The sequence below is a fragment of the Oreochromis niloticus genome, linkage group LG1, assembly GCF_001858045.2.
Source record: "Oreochromis niloticus isolate F11D_XX linkage group LG1, O_niloticus_UMD_NMBU, whole genome shotgun sequence".
NCBI lineage: Eukaryota > Metazoa > Chordata > Actinopteri > Cichliformes > Cichlidae > Oreochromis > Oreochromis niloticus.
In genome coordinates, this window is record NC_031965.2 from 5314837 (window position 1) to 5327847 (window position 13011).

Sequence of the window (13011 nt, forward strand, 5' to 3'; positions counted from 1 at the left end):
ATATCACCCTATTAGAGCACTTCGCTCTCACACTGCAGGCTTACTTGTTGTTCCTAGAGTATTTAAAAGTAGAATGGGAGGTAGAGCCTTCAGTTTTCAGGCCCCTCTTCTGTGGAACCAGCTTCCAGTTTGGATTTGGGAGACAGACACTGTCTCTACTTTTAAGGTTAATAATTAGTTCATTATCAGGCCTCTGAAGAACTTCAAGACACGTTGAGGAGGTAATTTAGTCATTTGGATCAGCTGCATCTAAAAGCTGCAGGACACCGGCCCTTGAGGCCTGGAGTTGGACACCCCTGCTCTAAAAGTAGAATGGGAGGCAGAGCCTTCAGTTTTTCAGGCCCCTCTTCTGTGGAACCAGCTTCCAGTTTGGATTCGGGAGACAGACACTATCTCTACTTTTAAGATTAGGCTTCAAACTTTCCTTTTTTGCTGGATCAGGTGACTCTGAATCCTCCCTTAGTTATGCTGCCATAGGCGTAGGCTGCTGGGTGATTCCCATGATGCATTGAGTATTTCTTCTTCAGTCCCCTTTCTCGCTCAACATGTGTTAATAGGCGTCTCTGCATTTAATCATGCTTCCATTTAAGCATACTGGCTCTCTTCCAGAGCATGTCTTTTATCCTGTCTTCCTTCTCTCGGCCCAACCAGTAACGGCAGATGGCCCTGCCCCTCCCTGAGCCTGGTTTTGTCGGAGGTTTCTTCCCATTAAAAGGGAGTTTTTTCCTCCCACTGTCGCAACAGTGTTTGCTCATAGGGGGTCATATGATTATTGAGTTTTTCTCTTTATGTATTATTGTACAGTCTCCCTTACAATACAAAGCACCTTGAGGCAACTGTTTTTGTGATTTGGCACTGTATAAATAGAACTGAATTGAACAATTCTGATTGCTACAATGCCGGAGAGGACAGGCTACAAAACAAACAAACAAACAAAAAAACTATTTGATATTGCATGAGCAATTAATTAAGTCACGTTTAAATTTCATTTTTGCATTTCATATAAGAACATTAGTGGTGCAGTTAAATAATCATTTTATGCTTTTATGTTCTGAAACGTAAGTTATAGATTGCAAGTGTCACTTTCTGTCTTCTATCTTGGTTGTCTTCCATCCATCTATTTTATTTGGTGCAAGCAAATATCCATATCTGTATTTTATTGAAAGGCTAAACATTATAAATCTGTTGTAATTATAGAATCCTTGAACAAATTTAAAAGATATAAATTTACTGTGTAGCAAACCTGTAAATGAATGTGCTGCCACACTGCTCCCCCTGGTGGATACATAAAACATTACCACCGATTTTCCTAGATACTTAGCAGCTTTACTACTCACAGTTGCACCATCTATTCTATGTCATTGGCAGGGGATATTATTACTGCCAAGCATCAGCCGATAATCAGTCAGGAATTGGCCGGGCATCCAGCATGGTCCTGTCAGGGACGAGGCGGCTATTTTTAGTGGCTTTATCTGTAAACAACTCCTTGGTGGCCAGACTCCTGGGGTGGACCAGGTTGGCTCTGAGTTCCTAAATGCTCTAGATCAGGGGTGTCTAACTCCAGGCCTCAAGGGCCAGTGTCCTGCAGGCTTTAGATATCACCCTGGGTCAACACACCTGAATCAAATAATTAGTTCATTACCAGGCCTCTGAAGAACTTCAAGACATGTTGAGGAGGTAATCATTTGGATCAGCTGCATCTAAAAGCTGCAGGACACCGGCCCTTGAGGCCTGGAGTTGGACACCCCTGCTCTAGATAATGCCTCTGCAACAACATGAGGAGATCTGGGGTGGTCCCTCTGGATTTGCAGACTAGGGTGGTGGTTTCCATCTTTAAGATGGGGGACTGGAGTGTGTGCTCCAACGACAGGCGGATCACACTCCTCAGGCTTCCTGGGAAGGTCCTCTATTAGTCAAAACTTGGATACAGGAGGAACAATGGGGTTTTCACAAATTGAACTCTTTGGATGCCATAATAAACACTATGTTTGGAAGTCAAAACACACTGTATATCACCCCAAAATTACCCTACAAAGAGTGAGTGGGCACATCATGGTGTGGAGCTGTTTTTTAGCATATGGCACTGGCAGGGAAAGAAAATAAAGCTGTGGCCCAGCCAATCACCTGACCTGAATCAAATTGAAAATCTATGGAAAGAACTAAAGCTCACAGTTCATAGAACGTGCCTTCAGCATTTGAAGCTTGTTTGTGTGGAAGAATGGCCAAAATCACACCTAAGCAATGGATGTGACTAGTTTCTCTGTACAGGAGGCATTTTGAGACATTCATGTTCAAAAATTGCCAGATTTCAATGTGAGAAAACCCTGAAAGTGGTACAATGAACTGTTTTTCCAACAAAAAAAGAAATCTTTAGATTGGTTTGAAATTATATTCCTCTTCAAAATAGTTCAGACTTTTTTTCAGATATTACTTGTTTATTAACACTCTCATGATATACTTTGTAATGTCAGTGACATTTTAGCTCTTAGAAAATGAAAGTGGCCGAGCACTCCAAACGCTAACAGAGATGAGAGTGTTCTGTAAAAGGAGAGACATTAGATGTCATGTGTTAATATTTGTACACAATTCTTACAGCATAATATGCTGAGTAGGACCAACATATTTGCTAAGAGTTTAACAAGCCCTATTTCAGATTAAATGATATCATTATGTAAAGCTTTGCATTTTTTTTTTAAATCAGTGAATCAGCATGAACAAAAGCAATGATCCAAAGAAAACATTTACTTGCTCGGACTGTGAGTGTGAATTCTCTCCAAGATCACCCAGATCATCAGGCGTGATCAGCAGTAATTTGCTAAGTAAAACACTTTGTGAAAGGACGGGGACTGCTTAGAAAGAAGAAACATAGTTCGGTCCAGCCTGGTACTTCAGTAATAATATCAACATCAGTATCAGTATCACAATACGGGTCCATAAACAAAATGTATTTTTATTATTAGTTTTATTAACATTTTGCCCACCATTTGCCATTTTAGGGTGGACTCATTTGGCTAGCAGGCTGTTATTTGCACTGGTGACAAAATAAGATATTCACCGTGCTGAGGTCTGTTCCACACGGTTACGTTTCGAGCAGAATTCACCGGGCAGCAATGTGTTAAAATAAACACGTGGCATCGTTCTGATTCCATACGAGCTTAAGTGTGACAGTATGAAGGTATTGGGTTTAACAAGCCGTTTCTACAGAAGAATGGAAGTATTTACTGTGACAGAGGAGTCCTGCGCTCCGACACCGACAAGCTACAGCGCGGCGTAGCTCCTCCTCCTGGGGGATGATGGGGACAGTATCTGACAGTTGTTGCTGCCGAGCACGCTGCTTCTTCAGTCCCAGCAGTGGGTCTTTCAGAGGGCACAGGATCCTAACAGAAGTCGCGCTCAACCTTTTCTTCTTCACAATTTACACCGAAACACGTGAGTAACCACAGCTCCGACTGTGTGCGTATAGAGAAACGGCTTCTCTAAAGCCCTATTCTTCTTACCTGTGAGCGTCTGTAGCAGCTATGGTGATTGAGTTCAGCTGATCACGAGTGGAAGTTCGCAAAATCGGCCACATATCAGCTGCTTTGTGGATGCTGTGAGATGAAGGGGTTGGTGATATGGCGCCTCTGGAGAGGATTTATGTGTCTTTGTTCTACGTCTTTGTTCAGTGCTTATAAACTCATCTCTTAGAGTCTCTTGTAGTAGAACCCACAAAAATAAAATAAAATAAAATACCAAAAGTATCCCTCAGAAGTTTTCTTGCTGCAAACTTTGTCATTCAGACATGCAGTGATCTGTTTAAAGCCTGAGCAAATGTGGTTCAAAGAGAAACAGAAGGCAGACTCAATGAACTCATTGGACTCTGTTGAAGTGCAGTTTTATTTATCAGGTACAATCCATATCTGGGATCTTTTCATGGCCAAGCATTTATTCCCAATATTCGTTTAAAAGCTAATGCACGACTTCACTATTTAATGGTTTAAACTGAGGAAGAAACTTGCCTTTATAGTATGCATACAGTGTACTTAACAGGATACTGCAGTTATAATAAATCTACTTCAAATGAAACAATAAAAACGTTTTTACACCAGCTTTATGCTTGATCCATTAATTACGATTACTATTAATATTGTAGGTAAATAGAAGTAGCTTTGCAAGGTAATGAGTGAGAAGTGTATTTAAGCAAAGTGGTAAAAATATTGTCTTTCTTTTTTTTAACCAAACAAAAGAAATGTGTGACATCATCATATCCATTTGTGGATAATTACTTTTCACATTGCCACTAAACAAGCCACCAATACTGCATCTTTTCACATTATGCTGTACTTCACTTTTATGTAAACCAGTTTGGCAAACCGGTTGTACGTTGCTCATCAGACCAAACTTTTGTCTGTTTATGGATCTGTACTTTTATTCATTTGTTTTGCAAAGAAAGTACAAAATCTAATAGTGTCTAATATATGCAAGTAGAATGCTGGATTAGTTGAAAATGTGCTTGAGCAGGAAAGGAAACAATAGCATGTTCACTGCAAAAGGGAACAAGTATGAAGAAATCAGAGATCAGACAAGCAGCACAGGTACAGACAGTGGTTCTAGAGTACAGTTTGATTGTTTTTCACACTGTTTCACTTCACTACCAACAAGGTCTGTATATGTTGTGACAGGAGTTACAGGCAGGAGTTAAACTAAAGGACAAACAAAACAGATAAACACTGACCACTGTGTAGCCAGAAGCTTCAGTACACTTTCACTTTAATTCTCCAAGTTCTCCAACTTTACTATATTACGATGTTTAGGATGTTTTGCAGTCATACTAAACCCTTCAGCAAACATTGACAAATTAATAAATAATAAATTAATGTTCACAGTGTCCTCCAACTCTCACTGAAAGCAGAGTGGGTTGTCTGTTTGAGGACATGTTTCTGTTATAGATGAAAATGTGGGTCAGTTTGTTTTTTCCATGGTGGCGTCAATGCTCAGCCAATATTTTAGCTGCCTGCTCATCAGAGGTCCTTCATCTCTTTCTCACAATGTGAGACAATAAATCGGTTCAGCTCCAGGGCCAGCTCCACAATTCACTTTGGTGACTTTCCATATACCAAGAACAGAAGAGCATGTCTTGTTGGATAAATTGGACTGCGCTGCATACAGCTGGAGGTTAAACGTCTAAATGACTGTTGGATAAGAATGTTTTCATCTCTGTGAGCTCTGCATCAGTTTGGCTACATTCTGGAAAGATTTGATGAGAAGACTTGGGGGTCTCACAGTTTAACTCAGTGCTACACCTCTACCATTGTGATGCTGCATGTTAAGAGAAGGGGTATATTTCAAACATTAACCCATAGTGAGCCCACAACTTGTTTTTCCTTTTTGGAATTGCCTTAAAGCTAATAATGGGATTACCAATTTTTGGCTCCCTCAATCAAATTCTACTCCACAACTAACAACATGTGGACATGAGTCAAGTTTAACCTCTTAAACCCAAGAGCCTTTCTGAGGTTCCTGCTTGAAAATGACACGACCAAAATGCAATTTAAAAACTCTGTGTATCAAAATAAAGGTAGAGAATTCATCAGAGTTGTAAATTTTACAGCAGATGCTACTGTGTCAAAGTAACTGAGGATGGAACACTGAAACATACAATTTTTTTCCTCATCTAATTTTTTTGTATTTTATTGCACATAACCCTTTTGAAAATATGCTGTAGTAGACATTAAACTCCAGAAAATCATGAATCAATATACTGACATTATCTTTGCAAAGACTGATGCTGCTGAAGTGAAACAGAGCAAAGTTACAGAGGTTTTAGTGAACACATAGGCTGGTTCTGCAATTTGGCACAATCTGTGAGAGTTGTTTCTTAAATATTGATGATATTACATGCCTCCAAACAGAATTTTGAAGAATTACCCAAATATACACGCATTACTGCATCTTGTATGAACATAGAATTTGCACAGTGAAAATAGTCTCTGCAACTTTAAGTTCTCTGGGGAAGTAACTCCGGCTTCTATTTGCATGATGGACCTTGCCTTTTAATCATTTGAGCCTATAGAATCATGGTAATGTCACTGTGTTTACGTCAATCCCACCAATCACAAATTGCAAATACAGGTAACGCAGACGGCATGACACTCACAGATATTTGATTGGACAATGGTAACCAGGGAAAAAATTGTTTGGTTTTTTGTTTGACAAGAAACTGCTCTGAGGCATTGTGGGAGATCGAGTTATTCAGTTAATGCCTTTTAATTGTGGTGGATTCAAGTTTAGGTATGAAAGAATTCATACTAATGTTTTTCAAGCTTGAAGCATTGTTTTGGTCATGTTTTGCTGCTGGTTCAGTAAATTTTGATCTGAGGGTGACAAAACTTGCACTTTTGGCATCTGTGAGATGTCTCCTTTCAGTAGAGATATTGCTTGTTGGCGTAGTAGTATGTATGTAATATGGCCTTTTTCATCAGTTAATTTTGGAGTTACTACAAACAGGGAACATATCGGATGATGTGTCTCTTCTCACTGGATGGTGCTGAGGTCTAATCTGACGGCAGCTCCTGTAATCACAAAGAGAACAGAATCATCACAAACTGAAATGTGATGATTATGACTCAGATCTCAAATAAAGCTGCTCCTGTCCTCGCACACTTCAGGATCTTAAGTTCTGCTCTTACATTTTTTTCAGTTCTGCTGACAGCTGACATATGGGCTGTTTGTTAAAAAAGATATAGCCTTATATACCAAATGGAGAGCTGCAAAGATGAGATGATGGAGGTTTCCAGTCTCGTTTCAGTGATGGTCCCACTGGGGTTAACTGTTTTTTTTTCTTGTTTTTGTTTGTTTATTTTTGTTTTCCTGGACATTAGCTGCGTTAGTAACAAACTGAGATATCAGCTAGAAACTGGAACTGATTTTATAGTCAGTTTGTGAAGAATTTTCTTTATGTTTTAAGAAAGATAGAAATTGCTGTTCTAAAACTGAAGCGGAGTTTGGGCCCAGGCACGGCTAATGACGTCAGACTTAAAGACCGGATAGGCCACCTCGGGGAACACCCACACCTCAACAGGTGCCTGCTATTGGCTAATTTGTCTATTGTCCAACCAGTCCACAGTGGATTAAAACAATATGATATGTGCTATGATATAATATATCGTGCAAAAATACTAAAACTATGCAACACAAATATCAGAATCAAAGTGAAAATCATGCAAATAAAATCAAAACTGCAAATACAAATAAACACACTAAAATCAGGATAAAACGGACTATAAAACAAATACAAATTTCCACTGGGTTATTTTTACAGCACTGACTTTAATCAGTGTTTGACCTCTGAGTGATTTCTTTAATTGTTTTGGGGGGTTTTTGTTTTTTGGGGGGGAAAGTAAACGCTGGACTTCCTCTCAGCATTCTCACAACAGAGATATTCAAGTTTCTCCGTCTCTGCCAGTCAAAGCTGTTTTGCACCCCAATTTAACGGCATTATGGTAGTAATTTTAATCAAACCTATAACCTATAGCTGGTAAAAAGCCATCCAATCCACACCTGCAAAGAATTCAAACCATAGATGTCCATACATTACGCTATGTGTAATATTGAGTAAAGACACAGGGAGAAAGTATACTTACTGAAATGTATTTAATACTTTGTAGAAAAGCCTTTGTTGGTGATGACAGACTCCTGTATGGAGAAACCAGTTGCATGCATTGCCCAGGTGTGATTTTGGCCAATTATACCACACAGTCTTCAAATCCCGAAGGTCCCGTTTATGAACTCTGAACTTTAGTTCTTTCAATAAATTTTCAGTTGCATTCAGGTCAGGTGATTGGCTGAGCCTTTTAACGCCCAAATATGGCATCCAAAGAGTTCAATTTTGGTCTCATCTGACCAGACTATATTCTCCTAGTATTTCACAGTCTGTCTAAATGTTGTTCAGCAAACTTTAAATGTCCTTCAGCATGCTTTTTCTTGTCAGAGAATCAGAGAGACTTTATCAATCCCAGAGGGAAATTGAGTTGTCATAGCAGCAATTTTGCAACAAACATCAAGCACTCATATAAAGTGAGTGTGGAAACAGAGATATTGATAGATAAATATTAAGATAAATAGATAGATATAAGAATATAGGTATAAATATACATATAAATATAAAAGGACTAGTATGTGTGCTGTGGTGTACAAAAGTGACAGGGTGCATTGAGGTGTAATTGTGTGGATGCCCTCAAGGGCTTCCACACTATTGAGTTCCTGTTTCTCTTTATTCTTTATCTTTATTATTGTGTGGATGCCCTCAAAGGCATCCACACTATTGAGTTCCTGTTTCTCTTTAAACTTTAAACTTTTTCAAGTTGCTCCCCTGTTTTTCGGCACTTAACTACTCCCTCAGTTTTCAGCCGATTTTCTCCGTTCAAACTCTAAACTGTTCTGCTCTTTCTGCTAATTCCAGCTATGACTTTTGGTGTTTATTACTATTATACTTTTTAAAATATTACACTTTTTTCCTTTAATTTGTCCCATTGAAATGAATGGAAAACTTCCACAATTCTGCTAAAACTTGCTTGTTTTTGAAACGTAACTACTTCCTCATACTTTCACCCAGAAACTCCATTCAAACTTTAAAATGTTCCTGTCTGATTCAGCTTTTTCAGATCTTCTACCGTTTTAATTTTATACCTCTTTAAGTTTTCAGTTCCAAAATTGTGATTTTTCAGAAAATACATGCGTTGCTATGGTTGCTATGCAATTAACTCAGAGTGAGCGCAGGTCTGTTCTGAATTTTCTCTTCATGTCTGAACAACTTCTTGCTACTCGCTCAATTTCCACTCAACCCCCACAAATTATACATCAAAACGTAGGTATTTTTGCTGGCTTTCAGACAGTGTCACTATCTTTATTGTGAGATTTACCGTTTTTTCGCAATTTGCCTCGAAGTGACACAAGGTCTGAAAACTCCCCATTCAAAGTCTGTGGGGAGGTTTTGAAATTCAGAGCTGAAATTCTGTAATGGGAGGTATTTTCAAATCGCCATATCTCCTTAACAAAGCAAAGTTAGGACATGAGGCTTGTGCCAATATATCTTCAGACACTGCTGACACTCACAGTGGAAGCAGTTTTTACAATTATCTTATCATTGAGCAATGAATTACGTTTGTTTGAGGGGTGGAAATCTGTCCTCCTCTCAGTTTTCAAACTCCGAAAATGAACCCGTTTCTTCTCTCGTCATATCTCCGCGACGGAGGTACAAAGAGCAATGAAAATCGCAGTCAAAGTACACCAAAGTCCGCTGATTCACCCAGTACAAGAATTATGCTGCTAGCCCTCCTAGTTTTTGAGTTACACGTCGTTTTGTAACTCCAAAAAACGGCGTTTTTCGACTCTCACCGCGATCTAATTGTGACTGGTCATCAATCTGTTTTTCAGACGCCCACCCCCTGTCCAGGTGGCGCAATCAGTAATCACACGGCTCTGCAGCTCAAAGGTCATGGGTTCAATCCCACCTTGGTCAACTTTTTTTTTTCACTACAAATTTATACACTATCACAGACCTGTAATTTATATTGCTAATTTTTTTCACTACAAATGAGTAGTGCAAAAACATACTATGTCTGCAACATCACAGTATATCTGTTATGTTATAGTATTACTACTAAATCACAGTATTTCTGCCAATTCAAATCCCGCTTATGGCAACATTTCTTTCAGTTAACAGTTAAACTTTTTTAACTCAATTTCAGCTTTTTCACCCCTTTTCAGCAAAATTTTTAGTTTTTTCACCACTTTTCAGCACAAATCCCAGCTTTTTCAGCTATTTTCAGCAAAAACATCTTTTCAGCAGAATTCTGAAAAGAGTTCTGCAGAACTCTTTTCAGCAGAAATTCTGCTGATTGAACTCTTTTCAGCAGAATTTTCACCTCTTTTCAGCCCAAATTCTGCGTATTCACTTCTTCTGCAAAATTTTCAGCCTTTTCACCTCTTATTAGCACAAATCTCAGCTGTTTTCAGGAAAAACTCTTTTGAGCAGAAATTCTGCTGATTCATCTCTTTTCAGCGCAACTTTCTGCTTCTTTACCTCTTTTCAGCAGAAATTCTGCTGATTCACCTCTTTTCTGCAAAATTTTCAGCCTTTTCACCTCTTATCAGCACGATTCTCAGCAGCTTCTGCTAATTTCAGCAGAATTGTCAGTCTGTCCACCTCTTTTTTGTGTAAATGAGTTTGGGTCAGTGAGATGAGTAGCTGCTTTGAGTCTGGCAGGGCCAGGTTCGAATCCTGCTCAGAGTGACATTTTTTTTTTCACCACCATACAACTTTTTGTAACTTTTCATCTTTTTCAGCTTTTCAGCAGACAGCTTCAGCGTTAAGGCATCCACACTGCATTTTCGCAGGAAATGCAAATTTTCTAGTTAATACTGTTCCACATGTGTGGACTGACCCAAGTGCATGAATTAAAGATTCTGACAGCAGCAGAAGGAACGACCTCCTGTAACGTTCCCTCAGACAGCCAGGTTGAAGGAACCTGTTGCTGAAACTGCTCTTCAGATTGTCGTTTGTGTTATGGAGGGGGTGGGAGTCATTGTCCATGATTGCCAGCAGTCTTGCCAGCATTCTGTCACTGATCACCTCCTCCAGGGAGGTGAGCTTCATGCCAACAACAGACTCGGCCTTCCTGATGAGTTTGTTCAGTCTGTTTGTGTCCTTTGCTTTGATGCCTGCACCCCAGCACGCCACAGCAAAGAAGATGGTGCTCGCAACAACAGACTGATAAAACATATGGAGCAGACTGCTACATACATTGTAAGATCTGAGCCTTCATAGAAAGTAAAACCGGCTCAGACCCTTTTTGTAGGCAGCGTCCATGTTGGCAGACCACTTGTGATCCAGTTGAACTCCCAGATACTTGTAGGATGTGACTATTTCGACATCAGTCCCACCACTGCACGCAGGGGAGGGTCGGGATCTGTTTCTGCCAGTCCACCACCAGCTCCTTTGTTTTGGCCACATTCAGCTGCAGGTGATTCACCTCACACCACCTCGCGAATCAGTCCTCTGTACTCCTTTTCCCATCCCATCTCCACACTTCCAATTATGGCTGTGTCATCAGAAAATTTCTGGAGGAGACAAGTTTCTGTGATGTACTTGAAGTCAGCTGTATAGATGGTGAAGAGGAAAGAGGACAGAACAGTTCCCTGGGGTGCACCTATGTTGCTGTTCAGACTCCCTGACACACAGCTCTGCAGTCTCACAAACTGCAGTCTGCCTGTCAGGTAGTCTCGGATCCACTAAGACCAGTGGAGCCTCCACCTGCATGTCCTCCAACTTCTCCTTCAGCAGGGAAGGAGAAGTAAACTCCCTGGGCAGATAATACAAGCAAAGTCTGATGGCAAGTAGCTTGACGTCACAGTTGCAGAAACACTCTTTAACAGAGATATGTCCCAGTTACACCACCTGCAGTTCACAAACACACCCACCCCACCTCCTTTTTTCTGCCGCTGGCGTCGGTATCTCTGTCCATCTGAACCGTGAAGAAGCCAGGGATCAATACATTAGAGTCCGCTATCTGATCGTTCAGCCACATTTCAGCGAAGCACATTATGCTGGACTCTCTGAACTCTCTCTGGTTCCAGATGAGCGCTTCCAGCTCGTCCATTTTATTCGCTAGGGACCTCACATTCCCCATAATGACTGCCGGCACACAGGGTTTAAATCTCTTCCTCTTCGATCTCTGTTTAACCCCCACTCTACGGCCCAGAGGTCTCCTTGTCAGTTCCTCAGTCTCTCAGTAATACTAAGTTTGACATTAAGCCACAGCATCCACCTGAAAAATACACACGCAAATATCAGGACCAACTTAAAGCTCTTCTGGTGCTAAGTGCTTTATGTTGGTTAAAACTTTAGTCTGATTCAACTTCTTAGTTTTTTGGAACCCAGCCTTTGCAGTGCATTGGTAACAATCAAATACATGAAGGTCGGGGAGGAAATCTATAGTGGAGGCAGAGGGAAAGAGAGAAAAAATCCTCATCATATCATATCATATCATATATCATATCATACCATTCCATTCCTTAGTGTGTCAGACATGTAAGAGTCATTGTAAAATTGTCTGACTGTATTTTAACTGCTTTTATAATATGCTTTAAAAGTTTTTTGCTGTTTTGAGTTTTTCCTGCATGCAAAAAATATCTGGTACCCCTCCCAGGAGGTTTTGGCCTCCAATCACAGGAAGATTGTAATAAAAAACATTTTTACCCAGATTTTTTAAAACAGGGCTTTAACCCTTTCGTGCACAGCAGTCACTACAGTGGACAGCTATTCAAAGGCTGTTTTCTTGTATTTGTGTCAGTGTTGATGGTATACTTGCACATAAACCACTACATTGGACACTGATGTGTCACTCCATACCCTGCCACCCACTATTCGTTTAATGTTACTATAGCTGTATGACGTGTTTGATTGTAATTATTGATATTTTACCTTGTCATGCATGAATTATGACAACCTCAATCAGGATTTTTAATCATCTTTTCATGCCTAATATGAATAAAAATATTTAAGAAAAAAATCCTGATTGAGGTTGTCATAATTCCTGCATGAAAGTGTTAATTTACTCAAGCATAAAAACATATTATTAAACATATTATTTGCGTATTGTCAAATGGCCAGAAACAACAGGAAAATACATAACAAGGTAACAAAGACTCTGTGCTCTAACTATAGGCAGACCAATCATGCTTTTAAAAAAAAGAGAGAGAGAGAGGGAGAAAGAAGACGATGACGAGCCCTGTGGCTTAAAACTAAATGGTCTGTATTTGTATAGCGCTTTACTAGTCCCTAAAGACCCCAAGGCGCTTTACACGTCCAGTCATCCACCCATTTACACACTGGTGATGGCAAGCTACATTGTAGCCACAGCCACCCTGGGGCGCACTGACAGAGGCGAGGCTGCCAGACACTGGCGCCACCGGGCCCTCTGACCACCACCAGTAGGCAACGGGTGAAGTGTCTTGCCCAAGGACACAACG

At 40.1% G+C, this 13011-nt stretch overlaps 1 protein-coding gene across 1 annotated transcript in view; it reads left to right on the forward strand.

Moving 5' to 3' along the window:
- Positions 1-3228: 3228 nt before the first annotated feature.
- Positions 3229-13011, forward strand: part of LOC100701053 (CD82 antigen) — a 47379-nt gene continuing 37596 nt past the window's right edge. Inside the window, exon 1 of the mRNA XM_005463540.4 lies at positions 3229-3429. The gene's annotated coding sequence lies outside the window, so the exon portion shown is untranslated. The remainder of the gene's footprint in view (positions 3430-13011) is intronic.